The sequence below is a fragment of the Acipenser ruthenus genome, chromosome 20, assembly GCF_902713425.1.
Source record: "Acipenser ruthenus chromosome 20, fAciRut3.2 maternal haplotype, whole genome shotgun sequence".
NCBI lineage: Eukaryota > Metazoa > Chordata > Actinopteri > Acipenseriformes > Acipenseridae > Acipenser > Acipenser ruthenus.
Window position 1 is genome coordinate 27,754,145 of NC_081208.1, and position 14,084 is coordinate 27,768,228.

The following is a 14,084-nucleotide window of genomic DNA, read 5'->3' on the forward strand; positions in this document are numbered from 1 at the left end:
TGTGTATAATTAATGCAAAAGCTAAGTTTCAATCATTTGGGGAAAATTCTGTATGGAGAACAGAATTTTTGCAGTAGTCCATTTTCCTTCCTTGCTGTAGTAAGAAGTGTCACACAGGAGGCATATTCAGTCAGTTACGTCCTATTTCGCTATTAAACCTAGAAGGCAAGATTTTCTTCAGCATTATTGCTCAAAGATTGTCAACTTACCTATTAAAGAACTGCTTCATTGACACTTCAGTACAAAAAGCGGGCATTCCAGGTTTCCCAGGATGCTTAGAACACATCAATGTGATCTGGCAACAAATTCAATCAGCTAAAAAGGAGAGGAAGGAGCTCCATGTGACATTCCTGGATATGGCTAATGCATATGGTTCAGTGCCACATGAACTTCTTTGGGCAGCATTTGATTTTTTCAGTGTACTGATGACAATAACAAATTTAGTGAAAGCCTAATTTGGAGATTTGCAATTTAGTTATTCAACTTCAGAATTCAGCACTACATGGCAATGCCTAGAGGTTGCAATAATGGCAGGATGCACCATTTCTCCACTGGCTTTTACCATGGCAATGGAAGTAATCATTAGGGCAACAAAATGGGTAGTAGGAGGAGAGCGCTTGGCTTCTGGAATGCGACTACCACCAATTCGAGCATACATGGATGACATGACAACCATGACTACAACAGTAGCCTGCACTAATCGGTTATTGGGCAAATTAACCAATAACATTGAATGGGCACGAATGCAATTCAAGCCCACTAAATCAAGGAGCATCTCTATAATTAAAGGTAAAGTAGTAGATAAACATTTTTCATTAATGGTGAGGCAATACCAACAGTGTCTGAGAAGCCAGTGAAGAGTCTTGGGAGATGGTACGACGGGGATCTAAAGGACACAGTTTGTGTGGGAGAAGTTAGACAAGAAGCAGTGGAAGGGTTGAAGAGCATAGACAGCAGCGCTCTACCAGGCAAACTAAAACTCTGGTGCTTTCAGTTTGGTCTACTGCCGAGGTTGCTGTAGCCACTGACTGTGTACGAGGTTTCTTTGACAACAGTAGAGAAGCTGGAAGCTTCAATCAGTTCATACATCAGGAAATGGTTGGGAGTTCCACGCTGCCTCAGCAGAGTGGGACTTTATGGTAAAGGAATACTGCAGCTACCAGTCTCTGCTCTAACCGAGGAGTTTAAGTGCGCCAAGGTCAGACTGGAAATGACATTAGTAGAGTCACGCGACAAATGCGTAAGGGAGGCAGCACCTGTGTTGAAAACTGGAAGAAAGTGGGCGGCAAAGAAAGCTGTGGAAGATGCAAAGGCTGCCCTTCGAATTGGTGATATCATGGGGCAAGTTCAGCATGGAAGAGGGGGTCTTGGTCTCAGTTCAGCTCCTCCTATACGGCACAAGGCAGCCCCAGATCAAAGGAGGAAGCTGGTAGTCCACAAGGTGCAAAAGCAGGAGGAGAGGATGAGGTGTATAAAGGCCATTTCCCAGGCCAAGCAGGGAGAATGGATGAGATGGGAGAGTGTGGAACAACGCAAGATTGGCTGGCAAGACCTATGGTCAATGGAACAGAGCAGGATCAGTTTCCTCATCAGGTCAACATATGATGTTCTCCCATCACCACAGAACCTAAACCTCTGGGTAGGAGAGGATCCCTCATGTCCTTTGTGTTCATCACCTGCAACATTCAGGTACATTTTGACAGGATGTAAGGTGGCTCTTAGCCAAGGACGGTTTACTTGGCGCCATGACCAGGTGCTGCGATGTTTGGCCTTAGCATTGGAAGACAAGTGTAACATGAGCAATAAGTTGCCACCTGTTCCATCAAAACATTACACACAAAAGACAACATTCCTCAGCCCAGGAGAGCAACCACCAAGAAAAGGTGTTAAAACCAATCCTCGCCCAGGACAACTGGAATCTGCTAGAGACTGGAAAATGCTGGCAGATGTTGGTGCTTATCTTGGCGAGAGCCGAGTTCAAATCAGCATGAAGCTTTAACATCTACTCTCGTGTAATGGAAATCATGAAGCTTATTAGCATCTCAATACCACCTTGTTACATATAATCACATTAGATGTTTTGACGTTAACAGCTGATCAAGACAAGAACTGATGTGACAGGCAATGACATTTACACGATAAGAGCAAACTTTCAAAAAATTGTTGTTCTTAACTCAGTGAGAATTCCAAAATTCTAGGCTTGGCGGGTATCTACTAGTGGGATAATGACAGTTGAGGAATCTGATTGGTTGAGAAAGACTAATATGGTTTTGCTGCGGTTTGCATGATTTCACAGGAAAGAGAATTCTGTAGAGTAGGAGTATTCTTGGAAGCCCTGGAGCAAATAAGTTAATTCTCTGACACTGCAACAGATGTTTTTGTGATCTTATTGATAAGTACTGGATTACCAGCTCAGACAAATATGGAGGACCTAAGCAATGCAAAGATTTAAGAGTAAGACTTTGAAATCTCACCAGGAATTGGAACAGAAACCACTGCAAGTGGAAGGTAGGGGAGTTTGCATGACTGCTTCAGTTGCATTTTGCAGCCAGTGTAGTGGAAATAGTTGTTGAACCAACCCAATTGTATTGTGGAAATTAGATTTTAGCTTGCTGCCAACGCTTTATAATAAGAAGCAAATTCAGATGAAGAATAACCTTTCTGTTTTGAGAGAGCTTACAATTATTAAGATCTATCTTCCCCACTAGTTTTTCTTTGTATCTCTGTCAGTGCCTAATTTAATGTGTTTTCAGTGAGTCCTTTGAAGCAAAGATTTAAATCAGTTAAATTATTGTTATTCAATTTTCATAGCAGGCACTCACTCATTTGAATATTAATTACAAATAGAAATAGGAAATCTTGAATTTTAATCATTTTAAATGTGATTTGGTGTTTACTTTGTATAGTCTTGTGAGACTCGGATGCTAAGAGACATGGGGAGAGACGATGTTTGAGCCATGCAGTATGTTTCAATTGGCCAATTCACAAAGCTCTAGCACATACTTTATTTCAGGCTGTTTAAGAGTGTTTAAACTTTAGAGACTGAATTTAAAGAATAAACTCCAAATTAGTCACTAGAAACAGCCTAGAAAGATTTCCATTATACCAGAGTGTATTTATATATTCAAAGTTTGTATACAGTACAAGTATGTTTGACCATAAAGATACAAGGTTACCAAGAAATGTATGATTGTCAACAGTTATGCATTATTATACATTAATTTTTTGAGATTCAATTGTTACTGTAACAATATCTACCCAAAATAAACCAACAGAAAACAATGAAATTGTCCACATGTAAGTAGTAACTTCATATTGCTAACTGGATCATAATTCACAACTTTTAACTTGGACCAGGAACAGTCTTCTTGATGGAACTGTATGGGATGCTGCACCTTAACAGAGGACAATTACAAGAGTTGTTCCTTTGTTTGTCACCATTTCACCTGGAATGAAAGACCAAGTTAGTTTCCTCTATATATTGTTCTACATCAACAAAGCCTTTCCAAAGTCACCGATACAATGCAATGAAGGCTTTTTCCATTTGCATTCTTCTTTTTCTTTTAAATGCTTTAATTGGAGCAATTTTTCCCCTTTGAAACTTCTTTGGGGCCGAGTATTCATTCCTTTATAGTTTAAGGGATACAAAGCTATTCAGCAACAGGAAATCTCTCGGAGGACTGTTTTCCCCATTATATAATTCCCTCTTTATGCTGGGGCAGGTTGTTTCCGCTGGGAAGCTGGTAAACAAGGATTCTACATCAAAGCTTTACTGATGGTGTAACATTTCCACTGTGCTCTAAGGTTTTACTCAGATTATGATTTTTCATTTGAACCAGAAGGCTACCTGCAGTTAGACTGAATAATTAATTTTACTGAAATGTCTCTCAAAGAGCTTTAAGCCGGCTGTAGAACCACAAGGGCACAATGGTAAGCATGTTTGCTCTCTGACAAAAGATTTCAGGCACTTCAAGTTCAAAATTAAATTTGTTGGTATTAACGAAGTGTCCCATATATATATATATATATATATATATATATATATATATATATATATATATATATATATATATATATATATATTAGTACTGCCTCTTTGTAATGCTATAGTCAGCAGCCGTAGTTACAAGACCATGTCATTAGTGTTCCCCCTTATAATAAGTATTTTAATAATTAGTTGCAACATTTTAGCTTATACTGTATATATAAATGCATTACACAAGGTATTAAGCTCATCTTTTATGTCTCTGTCTTTATCAAGATGCCGGATACCTTTGTCTGCCCAGGGGAGAACTGCACTGTTATGTTTTTCAGATCATAAATTGTTAGGGTGTTTTGATCTTCCTGAGTCTTTGGGAGTCACTTAGATGCTGCACCAGGTTCTGTGAAGCTATGAAGTGTCTCTGATATTTTTTTAATTTGATATTTTTTAGGGAACAGTGGCAAAGTTCAGCCCAATAAGGAGAGTCATTCTGTTTTTTCTGTTGATCCAGTTGACTCTGACTGCTAATGTTGTTGGTTTATTTTCCCTTTCTGTCAGCACTTCAGAATTTGTTTTTGTTGTTGTTGTTTTTACAATACAGTGATGAGTCCTACAAGTTGGAGAATGTTTGTAAAATATATGTGGTTACTTGGCTTGTCATGTGATTCAACAGACCTATTTAAGCTCCATTAGAGGCATTTTCAACTGTTTATGAGCAATACTGGCAAAGCAGAAGAATTTTAATGACTTCACAATGAGCATAATAGTGGTTGCCCATACAACTGGCTTTCCCTTCTATACAGTGACCAACGTGTCCATGAAGACAGTATCTTGCGAGTTCCTGGAATGGCAACGTTTGCAGAAAACCATCACAGAATGGGGCAACTCAGATCCCAAGCAGGCCATGACGGATCAAGATGTGTATAACATATCGTGACAGACAACAGACTTGCTACAGCAGCACAAATTACAGAAACCTGTTTTCCGTTTGAACCATGTATGTGGAGCTTTGCTGACCTACCCACTATTAAGGCCACTCTGTATTTTTTTTTGGCCACTCTGTGTAGTAGGAAATGTATAAAAACAGCTTGCTGAAAAAATAAAACAGTTAGACCTGTGAAACCCCAAAGGAGTTTCACCTTTGGAGAAGAGAAACTGAATTGCCTATTGGCAGTAAACAGAAACAAAAATCTGATGACTTCTACAAACATTTATACAAAAAAACAAGCATTGCAGAATATTACTGTGTAATGCGCTAGTGGGATGTGTTACAGCCCTGTGATTTCTTATTGGAGCTCTCAATTCCCACTCCAGGAGAAAGGTTTTGGAGTGCTAATACGTGTTAAAATACATTGAGGGATTAGAGTGAGATCCAGCCTCGGAAAGAAAGTGTATCCCACTAGACACACGCCAACATGTGCAGAGAGGATCTCCCACAAGGCGCAGCAAGCTCATGCTCTACACAATAGAGCTAAGTGGGTTTGAGAGTGACAAGGATGATTTAGGGATAACAAGGTAATAAAAAGTAATGGGTCTTTTGCTAATATTTGGAGAAAGTAATGGGTTTTGTTTTTTAAACATGACCAATATAGCAGGGTTCCTCTTTATGCCTTTGGTGTGTATCATGTTCATCAGAACTGCTTTATTGAATTAATTCTGCCCAGGTGAACAAAGCCATCATGCTACTGTGATCCAGGGGACTGAAAAATAGCTTCAAAAGCTGGTATCCTTAAAGGGGTTTAAACATGGTTTACCAGTCACAGCCATTTGATTACACTCTGGTGTTAAATGCAGTCTTCAGTACCCTCAATCAAAACCCGATCTTAATGTAATGTGTGCAATTGCTCCCATAAACCCTTGAGCAGCATTGAAGGTGTGTAGCTCCATATGATCTCACAGAGACACAATAGCAAGCAGAAACACCCATAATAACTATGCTACAAATATTGTACAACATCACATCTTCCTAAAACCTGTAATATTCTGTCTCAATATTTATTATATAAACACTGCCCTGCCAAATGCTCAGCAGGTGAGGTCAGACCACAGCATACGCACATCTGTGATCGAATCCATGACATGTGGGAAGAAGGTGTCAATTGAACTTGATTTTATATATTGTAGTTTTATCACAGATACATACACTCATAAGCATAGTCCTGAGGAAGAATGTAAGGTAAACATAAAATGTACAATAAGCCATATCTGATTAATTCAAGTGTCTTTTTTTTATGAGACGGTAAACCAAGGTCATTATAAGTGACTGTACAGCAGCAGTGGTTGAGGATGCATAGTTCACCCCCCTAGTCTCTGGAAGTCACTTTGGGTAAAAAGCACCTACTAAATGACTAATTAAAAATAATAATAATAATAATAATAATAATAATAATAATAATAATAATAATAATAAATAGGTTTTAAGGAAGAAACGTGCAAGTGGGGCAATACTTTTCATTACCACAGTATATACTGTATACATGCTGTAAGGCATATGGAAAAGATTGCTGAAAGCTGTAAAGAAATATATAAATAAATCATATAGAAAATTCCAGTGCAATGCAGTACGTGCCTCCAGTTAAAAGGCTCTGGACTGAGAAGGATATTCGTACCATCACAGACTGGATGATATTTCCATATCATGGAGTAGGAATACCAGAAATCACATTTTCAAGAGATTTGTGCCGGTACACAAGGCACCTGACATTTCTCAGCAGTGTGGTGGATAAGCAGAAGCCTCGTGTGAATGAGAGCCCCCCACAAGGGAGCTTGACTAAGAGCACATCCTGGGAAATGAGATTGGACTTTTTCACCCAACAAGTAATAGTCGCAACAAATGTCAGACTGTGTGTTTTGTGCTTGCAAAACAAATCATTTAATAGGCAGTTACGGTCGAACTGGTAGTTACATGCTGATATGTGTGAGCGACTCGCTATGGAAGGCAGCGAGAAGAAGTAGTTGTGTGGTGCAATTTGGATTTCCTGTTCAAATTAAATGACCTGAAAAAGCAGCTTGTTTTCTTTACATTGCCAAGTCACACAAGGTAGCAATACACAAATACAATGGCCTCTTCTTGTTAAAATATCACAGTCGTTTTAAGGATGTGACTGTTGCCATGTATTACAAGGACTCAAGTATTCCAAGTAGCTGCAGATAACAGAGCTTTTTTTTGGCAGTGCTCCAGTTACTCAGGAGCCCAAGGAAGGACCCACATCATCTCAAATCAAATATTTCCTTGTTGGAGGGACACTGAAAGGCTTGAGACTTGATATTATGAACAGATGGATTTCTGTCATCTCTTGTTTATGATTAGAGATGAGGACAACATGAAAGACCACCTGCCTTAGGCAGGACTTATTCACTGAATTTTAAGAATAAAAGTCAGAGGACGCAGCAAAGGATAGGAAAAGTCAGACACAGGCCTTATGTGAAATAAACAGGACCTAGATGGAGCTGACTAAGCCAACATCCATAAAATGGAGGTTCTTAAACTCCCCAGGCAAGCCCTGTGGTAAACATGGTAAGTCAAGCAAAAAACAGGCCATCAGATAGAAACCTGATGCATGACGTACAAGGAGAATCAGACAGCTAACTAAACACAGGGACAAATCAGGCCATACATCCCGATATAGATCAAGAAAAACAACATCAAATTGGACTTCCATGTCATCATTTATGTTAGAAAACCTCCCGAAGTGCTATACAGATGGATGCCTCTCGTTGAAAACAGAGGAGGAAAATGCAGCACTAAATGTTTCAAAAACCAGAAAAAAAATATTGTGTTTTTCTTGGAAGTGCATTCAAGCATAATGACTCAGTTATTGGCCTTGTGTTGATATGTAAAGTACAGGAAAGGAACTTCCTTAAAACAATATAGATGTCATGACTAAAGATTAAACCCCAATCCATTGTCCAATACACTCTTTTCTGTGCTAAAGGAGGCATGCAACAGAGCTGAAACACATCTTAGACATCTAACCATCTGTATACCAGAGAGGTTATTCTGGGACACATATTCATCACTTTGTACAAATGCAAGGTAACACAGAAGAGCATGTGAGATCTCTGCCAGTATAGATTTGGATGTGCAATAGCTGTACAATGGTGGCATTTGGCAGACTAGCTATCAGAGAGGCAGCAAATGTATACATCAGGAATCCAAATACAAGCAACATTTCTAATTTGTAATATGAAAATAATATACAGTATCTTAAGTAACTTGGGGTCAATGAGGACACCAGGAACTGCAGTCAGGAAAAAGTATTAGAGGACCGAGAGGAACTTATTGAATGCTGTATTGACGTTTACGAGAACTTGGACAGAAGGCAGTCCGGAGTCATGTTTGATAACACAGTAATTAGAAGGGTTGTGCCACAGGCTGAAGAGGGACTGAAGGGTATCATATTGAGAATCTGAGACAAGGTGGACCTGAAACGGAGAAACAACAAGATACAACATATTTGATAAGAAAAGCAGCTTTGAAACTGATTTAATTTTTTTTTTTAAGCACAGAGCATTGGTGGACCAACATACCTGCAGAGGTCTGGGTTTTACCTTGAATTGTGTCTCAAAGTTCAGAAAATAAACTAAAATGCAGTTTTGAAACAAATTTGTTGAACAAATGTCAAATATTTACATTAACCATTTACCACATAACCAATTGAGCTTTCCAAAGTAGGATTCATTTTTTGCCAAACTGCACTAAAAATAAATTGAACAAATGCCTATGAGGCCATAAACAGAAAAAAGCATTCAGGGTGGAAGTTAAACGCACAGATAGTTTAATCTATTAAGTAAAGCTGCAAATATATATTCAAACAAGCTTTCTAAAGCTGTTTTCTTTTTTTTTTATCAGTGCAACTGTTTCATTTCATTAGATAAATATTTTGACAGCAGGTTACTGCGAGAGGATTTGAAGCCTATAATAGAAGGAGGGTTCCACTAGATTACTTTAACAGACTGTGTTATGCAATTACGAAGAGCTTAACCATATCTCTGTTTAATCAATGATTTAAAACACTTTCATGCTATGCACATGCTTGTTACTTTTACTGTGGAGCTGCTGTAGCCCCAGGGTATATATACTATGAGTTAATAATATATACAATTACTGTATCTTTACATCCACTCATTGCATTATTCAGTCACATGGTGTGTTATTTATTATGCACTCATTCTCTAACAGTTACATTTTTAGCCAATTGGTATTCATAGAGAACATCTTTCACTCCATGTCTAAAAGGATCAACTGTATTCTCTTCTTTTACACACTCTCTGCTGTCATTTCTTGGGAATAAAATGTTCCTTCCAACATATTTGGTGAAGGTATATATGTGCAGTACGTTGTGTATGTTACTGCCTTTAGCACAGATGCAGATGCAGCCCTGTACTTCCTTACAACATCCCAGGAATCGCTCTTCACATGAACATGGGAGGATTTAGCATGTCAGATATGTTGTTTCAGCTTTTCCCTGATTACACTTGTATGACAAAAAGGATAATTGTATTGCAAATAAACAAATAGAATACTAAGTTATACATATGGAGGTTTGCAATACTGTAATTATTTTTTTTTTTTTTTTTTTTTTAGGAATACAAACACCCGGATCAGTCTATCTACACAATCTGATATATTTTGTGCTCATATTATTCAATTGATTAAAATGTGTTTTCTGTCTGCTTTTATGATTGGGTGAACTTTAACAGTATTGAGTACAGGTCCTTTGGGAGTAGCTATTAAAATATTTTATTTATAAAGTAGACACATGTGGTCAACCAGGACATCTTCTTTAACACGACTAGAATATTGTAGTGTTCTGTGCAGACAGGCAGGGAAGAAGGGAGACAACACGCTGAAATCAGTTCCAAAATTTTTATTTTGGGATGCTAATCTCTAGCACCCACTCAGAGACCACTGTTCTGACTACTTCACTGCTTTCTGAAACACAACCAAATCAGGACAGCAACAACAACACATACACAGACACAGACAGCACCACACGCACAGATTACATTTACACATGGACACAGAGACAGGGTTATACAAGCAAATGGCGGGAAATACAGAGCGGGAAGGGAACACAATACAGGAACACAATACAGCGGGAATTACAGTACGCAAACACAGTAGGATCACAGTACAAAACATAATTGCACGGATCACTACAATATCATCAAATGAAACTAAACTACCAAACCAAATATAAGCTGTTTTGCGTCATGTCTGTTTTTCAAACTAGGCTTTCTGCTGTGCCAAACAACTGTTTTTTACAAACTGAGACAGACCCATTTTTACAAACCCACACCAGATCATTGCCATGGTATGAACACCTAGATTACTTTCTGTTTTTATGTGCCAAACACAAAAAGCAACAGATTACAATCCAGGCTGGAAATGGACTGATCTGACCTGGGACAATGCCACTGCTAAGTGTCACACATAAGAGCTGTTCAGCTGGAACCAGTATGAGCTGTTGTACAAAAAACAGATGGGATTAAGATATAACCGAAGAAATGTAGTATCTCTCAAACATAAATGAAATCAACACCCTGATTTCTGTCAAAAACATCAAACACTGCAGAACAGCCCCACTGAAGCTTCTTTCTGGGGTCAGCCAGGTTACCAGACCCATTGCACAGAGAACAAATGGATAGTTATGTAGCTTGTATTTGCAAATGATTCCACATAGAAAACAATGTATTTTTGGCACAGTGCTGCATTTGTCATTATAGCAAATCAATATAGTTGTTTTTCCCCATGCACTTGTTTCAGCAAATCAAACCAAACAGGACTTTTAATGACAATGCTGGGCCCATTAATGCTTGGGCAATCACAATTTTGCTTGTAACAATGACTCTGGAATGAATAGTTGTATACCCAGAAGACAGGATTTAAAAATATCACTGAATCTTCCAGTAGCAAGGCATGCCTATTGCCTGATAACCCAGTCTGCTTTACAGTGTACTTACTACTTCTGAACATGTGTTATTTTAGGTTTTAATGAATATTAACAAAGAGTAATAGTTTATTACTATAATATTTTAATGATACGTCTTTTGTATAAAGCTTCATATCACATTATAAAGTAATAAGGTTTCCTATAAATATATCATTTCTTATCAATCTCTTTTGTATTTGTTCTTAAAATACTGCAGTGCTATAGCCTGTTGTTAGTGTCTAATACTAATACCTCATTTGTAACACATTTATAAATGCATTATTGATTAGTTTTTCAAGTGTCTTGAAAATGTTCCATGTTTGAAAATGAACTCAGTTTTGCAGTTAGTACTTATAACATTTATACTTATGCAGTTCTTGTGCCGATCCTCTTTTGTTTGACTAAATGGTACAAAATCAACCTTGTTACAAACATGCCTTTAAACAGGTCTAGCTAAATAATACCTTATTCCAGTAGCCTACCCATCTTACACTGTATAGGGCTAATTTACCTACTGTGCATGTGTCTGTTCAGCTAGCACCAGTACCACCTGCTCCATGAACCTCAAAGCAAAGTATAGTTTTCAATCTATGGCCACATTTCCCTTTGAGTGAAACTATTTCAAACCACACAAGCAAAAGATGGTGGCATCGTAACTAAGGAAACAATGACAGATAGGCTGCTGCCCTACCAGACAAAAGGAATTAAGCTGTCTGAATAATTTTACAAAGTGCAAAGATACCTAAGAACCCTATATGCGGTGCATGTGTTGCCAGGAGAGTCTGTTAAACTCAGATTCATCTCAATTAAAGCACTTTTCTCTCTAATTGGATATTGGCTGGACTCTATTAACTCAATAGGAGTACATGGGAAAGTCGGGTTTTTCTTTTAAAATAAACTGTGGAGTTCATAGTTTGTTTTTTTTTGGTTTTTTTTGTTGTTAACAGATTTTTAGTTGATTCAGCTTCTTCAAGTACTGGTACACTGTATTCTTCCAATGAAAATCCTTTATCAGAATGGACAGGCTGTCCTATGTGGTGCCCATCACTTTAATTTCCAAGCCATTTAGCTGTCTCCAAAGCTCAAATGTCAAAAACAATATGATAGTAGGATACCTTTTAAAGTACTTTGATAACTATTTTGTTGAGAGAAGAAATAACTGTAACTCGAAGTGAATGATGTTATCTGTAGTTTTTACACTTTAACTCATTTTTCATTTTCTTTCACCTTCACTCTCATTCCCTCTCATCCCCCACATTTTCACATCATGGTGATGGTATTAATCATAGCCATGGGTGATATATACACCTCATTCTCAAAAGGAAGGACCAATTCTTCCTAACCGACACAAGCCTGAACAGTCTTAAGCATTACAATGATAAAGACCACAACCAAAACATCTGTCTGCTTCAACTCTCATTTCCCGGGTCGTTCACTAAATCTTTACAAGCTTTCTCATCTCAATGAAATGCAAGTTTGTTTTTGTGCTGGCAGATTTTCAGATGACTTATATATTTAAGCCCCCAGCTGCCAGAAGTTGCTGTATGTACCAGTGTAGCGGCCCATAAGGTAAAATGGGCTGTGAATAGAACTGAAGACATAAGCTTTTAAGCAGTGTCATTATTGCTCACATTGAGTTCTATAATGTCTGTATCACAATCAGTGGTATTTTTCCAGACATAAATACAATCATACATACAGTATGCAGGCTTGAATATTATACATACATACATACATACATACATACATACATACATACATACATACATACATACATACATACATACTGTTAATGCTGTTACATCATCTGGTGTCTATGCCAGAATTGTGCCCTATCTTTCCTTAAGACCATGCAAACAACAGAATTAGTAAAAGAAAAAAAAATAAAGATAATTTGTAGTAGGAAAAGAGAGATGGTTTCAGAGAGCTTAAACCTTCATGGTAAGAATGCTGGTCACATTATCCTATCCTACGGATCAATGCAAACCATTACAGCCCACTGTCAACTAAAAAAAGCAGCATGCATTTTAATGCTGCTCACACAATAGTACAGGTGTCTAAGGCATTGTTTAAATATAGATCATTAAACTAAAGAAAAAAAGAAACAATTAATGAGAAATTATGCAAGTAAGTACAATACTGAGAAAAAAAATACTTAGTTGGAAGGAACTGGTAAATATTAAACAATAGCAGTACTGACATGTTCTACATTTGGATAAGAGATCAAATTCCCCCTGAAGATACGGCCTGGACCATTTTCCCGAGATGACAAGCACAACAGACAGTATACTGATTCAAAGATCAAGCAGAGATGGAAAGTTATGCATTTAAAACTAACTTGGAAGCAAGAGATTATTCACTCTCATTATTATCAGCTGAAAATAACAGTCAACCTGTTAATCTCAACCATAAAGAGATCCTGGTATCGGAAGCTCCTTCACCTATATTCTTCTCCTATAATATGTATATAGTATGCAAATAGTTAGTGCCCTTATTTCTTATTGATTTGTGTAACATGCCAGGAAAAGAACCTCAGCGTAACAACATAATATACAGTTAAAAAAGACACACATAATATATATATATATACATTGTCCTTCACTAGATTTGATTCTCATGGGGCAGGGGCAAAGCGTGGGTGTGAAGTGGGGTCAAATAAGCATACATCTCAACTATTGTGCAAAAGAGCCAGGTTCATCTGTATTTGTTATAGAGCTAATCTCAACGACGGGTCAGAATTCATAATGACAGTGCATCACACTGCCTGTTACACTCACAATACGTGAACATGTGTTTTGGTAGAGTTTTATTTTTATGCACAAGTGATTATTTCTTACAGTATATACAATAAATAAAAACTCCAGCCATTCCAGATATGTATTCTTTCATCTAAGTAACTCAAGCAAATGCTAATATTTATTGATTTCAAAGTATTTCAAAACCCAAGCTGTGCTTCTCGCATAGTGATTTTTAACTATGCGATACTCTACCTTGCTGTATCTGTGGATGCCAGTTAGTTACATTAATTGGGCATGTCATGTTATTTGTATACTACATTTTTGTTACAGTCTTCCTTGCATTTTGCAATAATAGCTAACATTAAATGATCATGGTACTGTAACACTTATATTGAATCACAATGAAGTAATCATTATTTCATGAAAAAA